Source organism: Rhinolophus ferrumequinum, chromosome 3 (genome assembly GCF_004115265.2).
Source record: "Rhinolophus ferrumequinum isolate MPI-CBG mRhiFer1 chromosome 3, mRhiFer1_v1.p, whole genome shotgun sequence".
In the NCBI taxonomy this organism is placed as follows: domain Eukaryota; kingdom Metazoa; phylum Chordata; class Mammalia; order Chiroptera; family Rhinolophidae; genus Rhinolophus; species Rhinolophus ferrumequinum.
Window position 1 is genome coordinate 46,601,548 of NC_046286.1, and position 13,306 is coordinate 46,614,853.

Consider the following 13,306-nt stretch of genomic DNA (forward strand, 5'->3'; position numbering starts at 1 on the left):
AGAAGTGCCTCCCTTCCCACGTGTGTTCTGTAAAATCCAGTCACACTTAAGTATATGAGGGGTCATATAATGATTCACTTTGAAAGGGAGCAATGTATTTCCCACCCCGAGAAAACAAAGACTTTCCCCTTTTGAGTGTATCTAAAAGTACCATGAATACACTTGCAAAAAATGTGTAGTTGTCACTTCATCCTAATAACAGCGCCATTAGTCATCCCTGTTGAAAACCAAGGGCAGTGAATGACTGGGGCTAGTGACTCGGGAGCAAAGCTGACAGAAGAATGATACCTACTAGGCTGGACTTTCACGTGTGACGGTGCTGAGAGGACCTTAAACTTCTGCTTTCTGAGAGATCCGTCGATGTATTAAGTGAAGCACTAAATATCTTAATTTAGTGCTGTTTAATATTGAATATTGAATAAATTTGTTTACTTTTAACATTGCTCCTTTCAGTCACCCTTGAGCTAAAGCAGTGATTCCCAAAGTAGGATCCCTGGATCAGCTCTATCAGCGTCGCCTGGACACTTGTTGGAAAAGCCAATTCCCAGCCCGTCCCAGATCTACTGACTTAGAAATTCTGGGCGTGAGGCTCAGCAAGCTTTTATTTTGACAAGCTCTCCATATGATTCTGATGCAAGCTCAAGTTTCAAGAACCATCGAGTTAACAGGCACCACCAATATGCTAAATCTAACCCCAGCAACCTTCCTCGATTATAATTCTCAAGATACTTTGTTAAAAGAAAAGTCATTCATGTGTGTTTAGACTATTTGTTATTATCACCTAAGAAAATTCTTGCCATTGTTTAGTTTGAGAAAAGAAACTCAATCAAAACTTACATGTAATTTTTCCAGGTCCTGTGCTGGCTTCGAGTCTTAGGATACAGGGAACTGGGTGAAGGGAGAGATGAGAAGGCTACAGCAATCCATTCAGACATGGACCCCAAAGCTTTGCGGGGCACCCTTGGGACAGGTTAGTGGGTGTCCACCTGATTGGGGAGGAAGAGTTGTCCATTAGTAAAGTGAACCTTGCATGTGAACATGTCCCCTCCCTCCGACTGCCCTGCTGTCCCTGCCCCCTACTTTTATGACCTCAAAACTCACTTACTGTGCCTCTTGACCCGTCCACATAAGCAGAACACGACAAAACAGTCCATAGTATTAATGCTTAGGCTCAACCCCAGTGGAAACCCTATTCTGTATTTTCTGTAGGTGAGCTTCCCTCACAGGGTGCTCTCCTGAACCCCAAAGCAGCTTGGAGACAGGTCAATGTTCAATCAGTTTCTCCTTTTCTATTCCATCTCATGCACGTTGTCTTTCAACAAATTGGACCACCTTGGTTTAAAAGACACAAACAGCGGTCATAGCAAGACGACTCAGGAAGTAAATGATAAATTCGAGAATTCTGACTGAAATGAGATGATTCTCTGAGGTCTCAATTATGTTTATTTTAAACTAATAATACATACTTTTGTCTGATGCTGAATTAACGCATGCCTACTGTAGAACATTTGGGAAATATGGAAAAGTATAAAGATCAACTGTAACTTTCACTCTGATACATCACTAATGACATTTTGTTGGTTAGGTCCATAACCTCTCAACTGAAATTTCCTGGGCCAGATACGTTTCAGAATTCTGAATTGTTTGGATTTTAGAGAGTATGACGGTACAACTACCATTTTCCACGTAATACCCCATCAGAGACTAGAGGAGCACTCCATAAACACATTAAATATTTCTGCAACAAAACTGATGCATATTCTTATTAAGTCAGATAAAATAGAGCCTCACATTAGTTCAGGTCAGGTTTATCTACCAACGATGTTACAAAAAACAAAACAAAACAAACAAACAAAAAAACAGTCGATTTTTGAAAACTTGGGGATTCAGAGTTGGGGATAAGGGATTATGGACCAGTATTCTCTTTTCATACACAAAAATACTCAGAGCTTTGTTTCTACTTTTTCATTCAATATTATATGAATGTGAGCCCTTTCTCAAGTTAGTAAACATTTTTCAAAGACACGCTTTTCAATGTCTATGTAATATTACACACCACAGAAAATGGTTTTATTTATTCATTTTTTAGCTATTTTTCTAATATTTGGAATTTACATATTCTTTTCTTTTTTTGTTTGTTTGCTTATTACTGCAAATAACACTTTGAGAGATATAACTGAATATCAGATTGTCTGAATTTCTGAATATTTTCTGAGGTAGATTCCTAGAAAAGGAATTATTGGGTCAAATGCTGTGAACTTTAAGGGTTTTCAAGACTTTCCAGAAAAGCTGTGATAATTTAAACTCCTGCCACAGCATGAGTGTTGGTTAATTTGTTTAATTGCCTACTTTATCATAGGCACAGAAAAAAATACACTTGCACCTCACACATCTGAACATAAGTTCTAATCCGTGACAACCATACTTAAGATTTTATTTTTGTTTTTCTTACACAGAAGATAGTGAACAGTTTACTATTTTTCACATAACAAGACAGAGATGAGATTAATGTAGTTTACCATCAAATTGAACCTCTTCAGACCAGACTGAGCCAGATCTGGGCAATGCAGGAGTTGCCACTTGTCAATGGGTGTCTTCACTTGGAAAAGAATTATGAAGGGGTTCGGAACTCACTCACAGACCATTATGAGAAGAGAAACAGTCAGCTGACAATTATATGTGGGGGGATAAATTCCGCTTCCGGACTACGGAGGCCTGGTGTTTACCATTCTTTTGTTGTTTTCCTATTTCTTGGACATTTTGCTGTTTCTCAGCATGGCCGTCAGAGCAGAAAGAGATGTGAAGACAAAATCCAATCAGATGAGCTGATAATAACGGCTAGCTCTCTGGAATGCTTACAGTGTGTGCCTCTGGTGCTGGGTGCCTCACTTGCATTATCTTGTTACATCAGTGCACTAGTGTAACAAGTGGTGGCTGTGGAGTTTGAAAGTAGGTGCATACTCATCAGTCCCTCTTCACACTGATACGTTTGGAGGAATGAGAGGTTTGGAATTTCAAAGATCTATTCAAGCTTAGTGCTTTGAATGACTCCAAGACACTTCCATGACTCAGTGACTCCAAGTCTGGTTATAAATCATAAACTTTACATATATATATCCGATCTTATATTATATTATATAAGACCCCATCTTATATTATAGTAAAATAAGACTGGGTCTTATATTAATTTTTGCTCCAAAAGACGCATTAGAGCTGGTTGTCTGGCTAGGTTTTATTTTTTGGGAAGCATGGCACACACACACACACACATACACACACACACACACACACACACACACACACACACACACAGAGTCAGGGCCTTCCATGGCATCTACATGAAGCAGGGAAAATGGCATAAATAAAATCCAAGAAAATCTAGATAATAGCAAATACTTTGAAGGTCCTATGTTGACAGGAGGGAAGCTGTTATCTCGTACAGTAACATAGAACGTTGACAGTCCGTTATATGGCACACAACAGGGTATACATAGAGAAGACATAAAGACACATACATAATACATACTTTAAAAAACAAACAAATACATTCTTCCCATATGTTACTATAAATTAACAATGCCACATCAGGGCTCACAACCCCAAGTTTCTTTCCATTTATAGCTTTTTGTAGTAATTTTTCTCTTTTCTCTTTATATGTATTTAACCTTACAGGAATAATTGGTGTAGAGAACGTCACAAGTTTTATAAGCTAATAAAAGAAAATTGAAGAAATGTTTCTTTTTTATATAGAATGAAATAACTTCACTCTTTCCCTTATCTATAAAGTCAATTTCTGCATAGTAGCATATAGTATATACTAACAAATGGCTGAGGTAGAGAGAGAGATTTCAATTTTATTTCGGGAGTGCTTTAAATTGATCTTCCCAACAATCTTATCTAAAAGTAAGGGATGTTTCTTTCAAAATGATAAAAAACGAAAAAACAAAAGACTATCAAGAAGTGTACCATGTCCTTTTCTATGGCCTCTCTTTATATTTCAATAGTATTCCCCTATGATTAGCTGTCAAGTGGGTAGAATGGCTTCTAAATGATTTGTCTTTGATGCAATCAGATATATGGTTTATTTTTTAAGTACACCAAGACTATAGGGTGTGAAAAATAAAGTGGTAACAGAGAACATACTTTGTTTTTTCCCCCCAAATGTTCTAATTGCTTGGGGGTGGAAGGATACAAAAAAATAAACCACCAGTAATAACAGAAACGATTACCAGAAGCTCTTTAGATACTCAAACTGCACAACTAGCATTTCTCAAGCTAATTACAAATTTGGATTCTCTCATTTTAAAAATATACTTTGAAGCAGCCCACTTCTGTTTTAATGCTGAACCAAGTCTGTGCGATTGGCACATTATCAAATCAAAAAAAAAAAGCATTGCTTGAATAAAGTTGCCACTTTCCATGTCACTAAATCTTCAAGTGCAAAATACCACAAGCTAAAAACTAGTAATGCCATGTGGTTATGTTATCTTACAGTTACAAGAGTTTATAGTTTCCCAAGCTCTACAAGATGTAGACCTCTGCTACTCACAGTAGCTTTGTTATCTCGGGCAGGTCATTCACTGCCTCTCAGCCTAATACCATTCACAGGTTCTTGTGAGGATTAAATGAGAATGCATACAAGAGCATTTTTGCAAACTGTTAAGACATACATGAAATGTTGGGTATCATTATTCTTTTTACTAACAACTTTGTGAGGCATAAATATATTAATCCTCATTTCACAGTTATGGAAACTGTTGACAACAGAAAGATACAGCAAAAAAAAAAAAAAAAAAAAAGTACCGAATTAGGAGATTTTAGTTTTATCTCTGAATTATCCACAAATTGGCTGAGTGACTCTCTGTGACTTGATTTCTGCAGTAAATTGAGAGGGATGGATGAGATGATTTTCAGGTCTTTTTGAGGCCAGTGGTTCTGTGATCTGGGACCTGGCCCTGGTTGTGATGGGACAGCCTTAAGAAGACTCGCAGGAAGCAGTCCCTCCCGGACGCCAAGCCACCATGAGGCCCATGGGAGCACCCACCAGTCTGAGGCTTGCAGTGCAGGAACAGGATGGCTGAGCAGCCTCCTACCCCCAGAGATGGGGCAGGCATCAACTAACTCATTTTGCTTGAATAAGGGGAGGTTGGGGGCATCCTACGTAAATAGCTAGGGCTTCTGGGGCATAGGAAGGAGTCACTGGAGAAGACGGACACAGCAGCTCTTTATTAACCGGTACAGCTATTTCACTACTCTAACAAGTGGTGTAGCCAAACACGTGTACACTACCAGAATGTCAGTGTGGCTAACAGCCCCACTATTGTTTGGCCAGCAGTTTCAAAGAGACAGCCCCCTCTGTGGACCACCCACCTTTCTTGGCTGAGTTCCTACAGTGTTGTGGGAAGAGATGTGAAAGGGCTATGGTTACATGGGAATTTCACTTTAAAAAGATTGGGGCCACTGTCTTAGGTCTCTACTAATGATATTCTCTCTGTGCTAATATTATACATCTTCTGGGATAAGGAAAATATTCAGTATCCGTACTGTCCAATATGGCAGCCGCCAACCACATGTGGCTATTGAGCACTTAAAAGGTACCTAGTGCAACTGAGGAACTGAATTTTTAATTTTAATCAATTTAAATTAATTTGAATTCAAATAGTTACATGTGGTTAGTGATTAGCTTATTGCAGGGGTGTCCAAACTTTTTTCAACGTTTTTCACCAAGGGCCACATGCGGTAAAATACACAAACAGCCGGGCCACTCACTCGAGGTGAAGTACGTATTGCCTCACCTGGTTTATTTAAGTACACTAAATACAGTTTTGGAATTTGCTGCGGGCCAATAAAAAATGGATTGCGGGCTGCAGTTGGCCTGCGGGCCGCAGTTTGGACACCCCTGGCTTATTGGATAGTGCAGCTCTCTCTAGGCTGCCTCACCGATTAGTTTTCGTGGACATATTTCAGACCCCTGAAGCCGATAGGACAACATCCAATCATTCATTCAAGAAGTATTTACTGACCTGCTCCTGGGTGCTGGGCACCAGTAGGTGTCTCAAAACAACAGTGAAGAAGAAAGCCATGGACACTTCTTGCCCTCATGGCGTTTCTCAGCTAGATTGATTTCCAAACACTTCACAAAACCTTGAAGTGGTTCACCCGACTGCTCTTAGGAAAAGGTGGGTGAGGAGATGTGGTAATGCTACACTAAGCATGAAAGCACTGCTTTTTTCATTTCTTCATATTTACTGTTAGAGGAGTCGGGGGAAAGTTTGAAAAAAGAGATAGCTGAATGGTTACTATTCATTCACTTACAAGTAAAGTAACACACCCCCGATGTGAGAAATTATCTGGAAGTGATTTCCTCTCGCACAAACTTAAATTTACTTAAAAGAAAGACAGTCAGTGGGACCGGCATTCTTAAGCTAAGAAAAAGTAAATGGCATTTAATTATGGCAACAGTCATAAAAAGTAGAAGTGGGTCTCCAGCTGCAAGCAGTGGGCACAGAGACATTTATACCAATTAGCTGTGAAATAATCAGGTTTTCTAGAAGGTACTCCCTGTATAAGTAAGGCTGATTGCTCTCTTTATTTCAACAAGTCAACTCTTAGCTAAGATTTTCTTAGTGGCTTTAATGGGATTTGATGAGCAAAGCCCTATTTGCTTTTCCCTAGGAAACTACAGGTAGAGATATTTTTATCTACATCACAAATCTAAGACCAACGACATAATTTCTAAGAAATATAAAAGCGGTTTGGTTTAATGCGTTTCCAAGTTCCAAAATTGTGTCCCTTTCCGGAAACTCCTGTTGTCAAATTGTCTCCTATCCTAATCACTTCTTCCTACCTTACTGGGATTCAGAGTGATACAAAGAAAACAAAATATTCAGAACTCATTCATGCTTTTGTTTGAACCTGAATCCAAGTTTGCCTACATTTAAAAGGGCGGGGACATCATGCTCCAGATACACTGTTTTGAAGCTCCGTCCACTATATTTATATTATCATTCGAGTTGAAAGATTCAGCAAGCAAAACAAGCTGATTTTGCTCAGCATCCCACTTGGCTGGCACTACTGAGCCAATCCCCCTTTCTAGCTTCAAAATACCACTCTGGCCCGCTGCCCCAAGTCACACTATTAATTTTTAGGGCTGATAAATGACTGTTGCACACCTATCTAGGTATCTACATACCTACTTACACACACACACGCACACTCCATCACTTTTTTTCCTTTGGCTTGAGTAGAAAGATAAATTACAGTGGTCAGAAAAACAAAAGTTCAAAACTTAGTTCCAAAAATCCAAACTGCATTTAGAGACTATCATCTGAAAAGGTCAAATCTCAAATGTTCTGCTGGTCCCATGCTGTATAAAAATATTACTAAAAATGTGGTGGCAGCTTTAGCAATAAACATGCTAACTGCGAGTGTCCCTAGAGTCCTTATTCATATTCAGAAACACTAAGTTTTGTAGTCACACACTAATCTATGGCCAGAAGGGCTTTAAGACGAAAGGTGTCAACTGACATTAATTTTTTGGAAACTACAGAGATGAATTTTTAAAAAATCTACATTTCAAACAGAATTTAAATAGTCCCTTGTATAAAGCAGAGACCTTTGAATCATAGAGTCTTGTGGCTTTTGTGTTTTGTTGTACTGGCATGGGAAGGTGAGGCAAGGAAGTGTGCCCCTTTTTTTTTTTTTTTGGCTGCAACAGAGAAAGAACTGGGGAGGAGATTCAGCCGTTTCAGACAGGATGGAGAAAATTAAGATTAAACATCTCTGAATGTTTCCATTTACACATATTAGGTGCTAGGACCAAGTTATTCTAGTTGGAGAAACACAGCTAGAAAATTCACTTCTTTGATATTCAAAGTGTTTAAGGAAGTTCCCCAAGACAGTGAGGAGTTTGTTCAGATTTTTTACCTCTGCCATAACGGAATGATGTAAGTGGAAATATTCGCCACTGATAATTCAGAAAAGAAAAATCTAAAAAGAAATAAGTGTTGAAAATAAATATACAACCTGAAATAATTGGGGGATTTCTGTAGACTTTATATTCAAAAGAAAAGAATACTGGTTTGTATTTATAGATAGTAATAATAATTCCATTTACTGGAACTTCCATGTGCTAGGAACTACGCTAAGAATTTTACATTAGCCCTTTTGGTGGACGAGAGAACCACGGCTCAGAGAAGCAAAGTGCCTCGCCTCAGATCACACTGGTGTAAAGGGAAGGACACACGACTGAATCCATCCTGTCTGCCCGACCCTAAAGACCATCCTTTTCCTGGGCAGCACTGCCATCCACTACAATTTGGGAGGCTGCATCCCTCTCCCCAAAGGAACCGTGACCTCCTTTACATACCAGTCAAACATCAAAGTGAAGTGATAAAGCTCCGGGTCCTACAGCAATTTAATTATTGGTGTAAAAAGAGTTGATTAGCTTGTTAATACTAAAATGGTTTTATTTCACAAAATATATTAGAATCAAATTTTTTTTTCTAGTGTGGTTTCTTTAAAAAAAGTACTATCAGGTACCTTATTAAAATCTGACCCAGATCATTCTCTGTAGGCAAATTATAAGTCATGGGACCTGGCAATGAAAATACTGTATCAGGGATCTCACCCTGGGTCCCAGCCTTTGAAGAATATCACCATCCCTAGCAATGCCCAAGCAGAAAACACCCGAAGCAGGTTCTGATGGGCTTTTTTTTTCAAAATACCATATCTTCCATCCTTATGTCAAAGATCCTCCATGAAATCATGCAGATAGTGATGAAGCTCATTTACAGGAGTGCAGATGGGCATGCGTCAGAGGGGCTGCCTGTCACCTTAGGGAAGGGTGGTTTCTTAAGAACTTGGACGGGCATCAGTAGTGCTTTGACTCCTGCCAGGTGCAACACTTGGTCTGGGCTCTTGAGGGCTCTCAGTCTCCTTCTCCATATCTGACAACTTTGCCTCTCCCTGTGCTGCAGCTATCAGCCAGAAAACCTGCCAGCTGCTCCCCCTTTCTGGGAAGCTACACATGCCTGGCAGCCTCGTCTTGCAAGGCAGGTGCCCCTTGACTTCCAGGTTGCACAGGTGTGGATGCCAAGCTCATCTCACACAAGGCAGAGTGCTGCTGGGCTGTCTCCAGGGGAGGCTCGTGAGGTCTGCACAGAGCTGCTCACTGCAGCAGAGGCCAGGGCTGCCAGCCTGGCCAAGGACCGTCAGGACAGGTGAGGCATGTGGTGTCTAAGAGGAATGGAATGTGATGTACCATTTTAGGAACAGGCATCACTATTGACCCAGTTCCTCCAGCCAAGATTTTCCTCTCTCTCCCTCACTTCTAACATCTAAGCTATCAGCAAGTGCTTTGAGTCTATCTTCAACTTGTATCTCAAATCTGTCCACTCCTCTCCATCTCTAGTGCCATCGTCATTTCTCACCTGGCCCACAGCTACTGTCATGGTAACTGGACCCCATTTTCAATTCCCTCCTGGCATCAAAGGTCCCCAAGACCACCCCAGATTGGGTAATTTGCTAAGAGACTCACAGTCTAATGTGTATGAAAGATTTTGCTAGAGGAAATGTAAGACCACCCCCCAAAGTTTATTTTCTACCTGTCTTTTCTTTGGTCTTTCTTTGTACTCCAAGCTATGATTTATTATAGCCAGATCTGCTCCAGCTCGAACTCCTGCCCTTACCCTCCCCTTCACCTGCCATCTCCCCACAAGACTACTTCTCCCACACAGGCTCTGCTTCCTGCTGCTTCGTTCTCACACGACAAACTCAGCTTCTCTCTGGATTTACAGTCTCCACGTGCCTGCCACCATCTGCCTTGTATAAAAATCAATCGTGCTTTAATCTTGCTGTGGTCACATACCCTTTGGAGAATATGTGGCTGTGGCCGAATCCCGCTGTACCCACAACCAAGTGGCCCCATCAGGGTCAGTTCCAGTGTTGCCGCAGTGCCTAACCCAGCCTGACATCCACTGCCGGCTCTTTCTTCTTCTAACCCTCTGTCTCAGGTCACCTCAGTCCTTTCTCCTTCCCATTCCCATTTCCAAGCTCATGGTTGACTCTTGGCAGGCTAAGGAAGAGACAGAATGGGGAGCAGAGGAGAGTGAAAGTCAGAAGCGGCAGAAACTGCTGTGTGTATACATGGGGAATGTGTTTGTCCATATGCGTTATATACTGTTCTGCAAATCTGACAAAAAACTTTTCATAAACCACAGATCAGTAATGCTGAAAGGGACCTTGGAAATCAGTGAGTCCAACCTCCTCATTTTCCTAATGAGGAAACTGAGATGTGAGCAGAGAAAGGAAGAAAAGAAAAAGCAGCATTGATTGAGGGCTTATCATCTGCTTTGGATACAGGGTCCCAGGTCCCACAGCTAGCCAGTGGCAGAGCTGAGACCACATAGTACTTAAATGAGCATTTTCATCCCACACAAGATTTTGCCTGTTATTGACATACTCATATCACACATAGGAAAGGGCTTGACATTTAACATATAAAGGCAGTTGGAATTCCCATTTCAAAAGCAAATGGTTTTTCCCTCTGTGTTATCCAATACATTTTTTAATTGTGGTTAAAATATGCAAAACATAAAATTTACCATTTTAACCATCTTTAAGCGCACGGTTTAGTGGAACTAAACGCATTCACTTTGTTGTGCAACCACCACCGCTACCCAATCCAATATATTTTTAGGTGAATATTTTCTGAAAAGTAAATTCAAAATAAGATTGAAAGACCCCTGTCCCCTGCACCACTTCCACCCCGCCAAAAAAATAAACAAAAAACCCCCCCAAAACAAGGATTGAGGAAAAAGACAGGTAGAAAATAAACTTTTCAGGGGGTTACATTTCATCTAACCACACCTTTCATACACTTTATATTCTCTGTGACCAGTTCTCCATAATTTTCTTAGTCTTGAAACCGGAACTGTGAGAATCCTGGTCACCAAGTGAAAACACAGCTTTCGTTGTTTCCCTAGGGTCTGTATTATTGTATCCACTTACAAAAGGGTTATGTAACCCAGGATGACTTGACCTTCCATGTCTCCTCCATAAAAAGACACGTTAAACAGTATTTCTTGGAAAGATGGTCATTTACCAGTGCACCGATCTAGCTGGAGCTGTCTCCGCCACTCCAGTCTGTCTCTAAGCAGGGTTTCAAAGTGTTGGCACTGAGCACAAAGAACGTCCCTTAGCTATTCAGCATTTAGTTAAACTCCACAATATATTTAGCAAGATTCTTCCCCCCCCTTCCCTTCTTGGTTTAATGACCTCAAATGTACCAACATCCTGTCTTACCTAATCCCCTAACAAGTTCTATCAAATGTCAGGACAGAATCAGACAGCACTGCAGGCAGTGAGATCATTTGCTAAGAATTCATTTTTATTCCAAAAATTAGGCGTGCCAGACCATTTCGCACAATCCATCACACAGCCAGAAAATTAGCCTGGCACTGAAGAGAAACATCTAAACTCATTTTAAAAACCTTTCTCCTGTTATAGGCCCTTTATCAACCCGATGACTCTCCTCCCAGGAAACAATGCATACACACAAAACCTTTCAACACAATGAGAAGGGCTCAGGGACCCTTAGAAGCGTGTGAATCTGTGGATTCCTATGAAACCATGAACCCAGGATAAAATCTGTGAATGAACTCCAACAAGAATTCACTTGTCCAGGGGCCCCCGTGCTGGGTCCTGGTCCTTGGACCATTCCAGGGTGATGTCCTCTGGTGCCATTATAGTTTCTGGATGAGAAATGATTTTTCTTGTTTTGGCTTCAGGAACACCGCTCCCTGGCTTCTGGTCAAACTTACTGGCCACACGGCTGCACCTCTCAGCAAGTCAGCCAGCCACTCTGGGAAAACTCAATTCTCTCATCAGTCTTGAACGTACTTGCGCTACCCTGATGTGCTTGGGTTCTGCTCTTTAATTTGCAGTCACAGATCCAGCTGCTCCCCTCTCGCCCTGTCACTTTTCTTGTTGGCCTTTTGGGGCACTCTTATCAATTAAAAAAATAAACTGGATTTTTTTTTTTTTACCATAAAAGTAATAATCTCTATTTTATATTTAATGCCTTTGCCTCTTCCTTCCAAGCACGCTTCAACCTTTCACACCTTTGCCCCTCGAGCATCATCTGCCCACCGCTCTTAGCAGCAGGACCTGCAGTCTCTGTCCAGCCAGGGACAGTGTTTCTCCACAAGGAGCAGTGGTTGAGACTAGGCCTGAAGTCAGACAGACATGGGTCCCATCCCGACTTACCAGCTCACTGACTTTGGTCAACTAATTGAAATGAAAGCTCAATTTCCTAATATGAAAAAATTGAGATGGTAAGACCAACTTGTAAAGTTGTTCTGTTTCATTTTTAAGGATGATTGAGCTGGTGCATGCACGTTCCTGAGACACAGCAGGTGCCCAGGAAACGGTGGTTCCCACTTTTTCCTCCTCTAACTCTCCACTTACGGGATCCAGCACACATTCTGCATTTTAGAGGCAACACTTGCTACTGTCTATCAGGTAGCCAAGACAACTTATGTTTGGAGTCTTAAGTATGTACCTTTTTAAAAAAATAGGTTTATTGAGATATGTCACATACCGTAAAATTCAATCGTTTTTAGTGTATTCAACAGAATTGTGCAACCATCACCACTATTTAATTTCAAAACATTTTCATCACCCCCAAAAGAAACTCCATACCCATTAGCGGTTACTCTTCATTCCTTCCCTCCCCCAGCTCGTGGCAATCACTAATCTATTTTCTATCTCTACGGATTTGCCTATTCTGCACATTTCATATAAATGGAATCATATACTGTGTGGTCTTTTCTATCTAGCTGTTTTCACTTCACATAATGGTTTTCAAGGTTCATCCGTGTCGTACTATGTTTTGATACTTACTCCCTTTTTATGGCTGAATCATAACCCGTTGTACGTATATATCACATTCTGTTTATCCATTCATCAGTTGATGGACATGTGGGCTATTTTCACTTTTTGGCTAATATGAATGATGCTGCTATGAGCCCTTAAGTACAGTTGGTATATGCGGACATACATTTTCAATTCTCTTGGATGTACTGTGTATGCCTGGGAGTGGAACTGCTAGGTGTGATGACTAACTTTATGTATCAGCTTGGCTAGGCCATGGTACCCGGATATTTGATCAAATGTATTTGAATGTTGCTGTGAAGGTATTTTTTACATGAGATTAACATTTACGTCAGTCAATGTGGGTGGACCTTACAAATCAGTTGAAGACCTTAAGAGAAAAGATGGACCTCTCCTGAAGAAGAGGGAATTC

At 40.7% G+C, this 13,306-nt stretch overlaps 1 protein-coding gene across 3 annotated transcripts in view; it reads right to left on the reverse strand.

Annotated features, from left to right (window-relative positions):
* The window catches only part of BACH2 (BTB domain and CNC homolog 2), a 326,058-nt gene that overhangs the window by 138,147 nt on the left and 174,605 nt on the right, over window positions 1-13,306 (reverse strand). Inside the window, exon 3 of one of the 3 annotated variants that reach the window (XM_033100245.1) lies at window positions 838-986. The exons of the other annotated variants lie outside the window; for them this stretch is intronic. The gene's annotated coding sequence lies outside the window, so the exon portion shown is untranslated. The remainder of the gene's footprint in view (window positions 1-837; window positions 987-13,306) is intronic. 3 annotated transcript variants of the gene reach the window in all.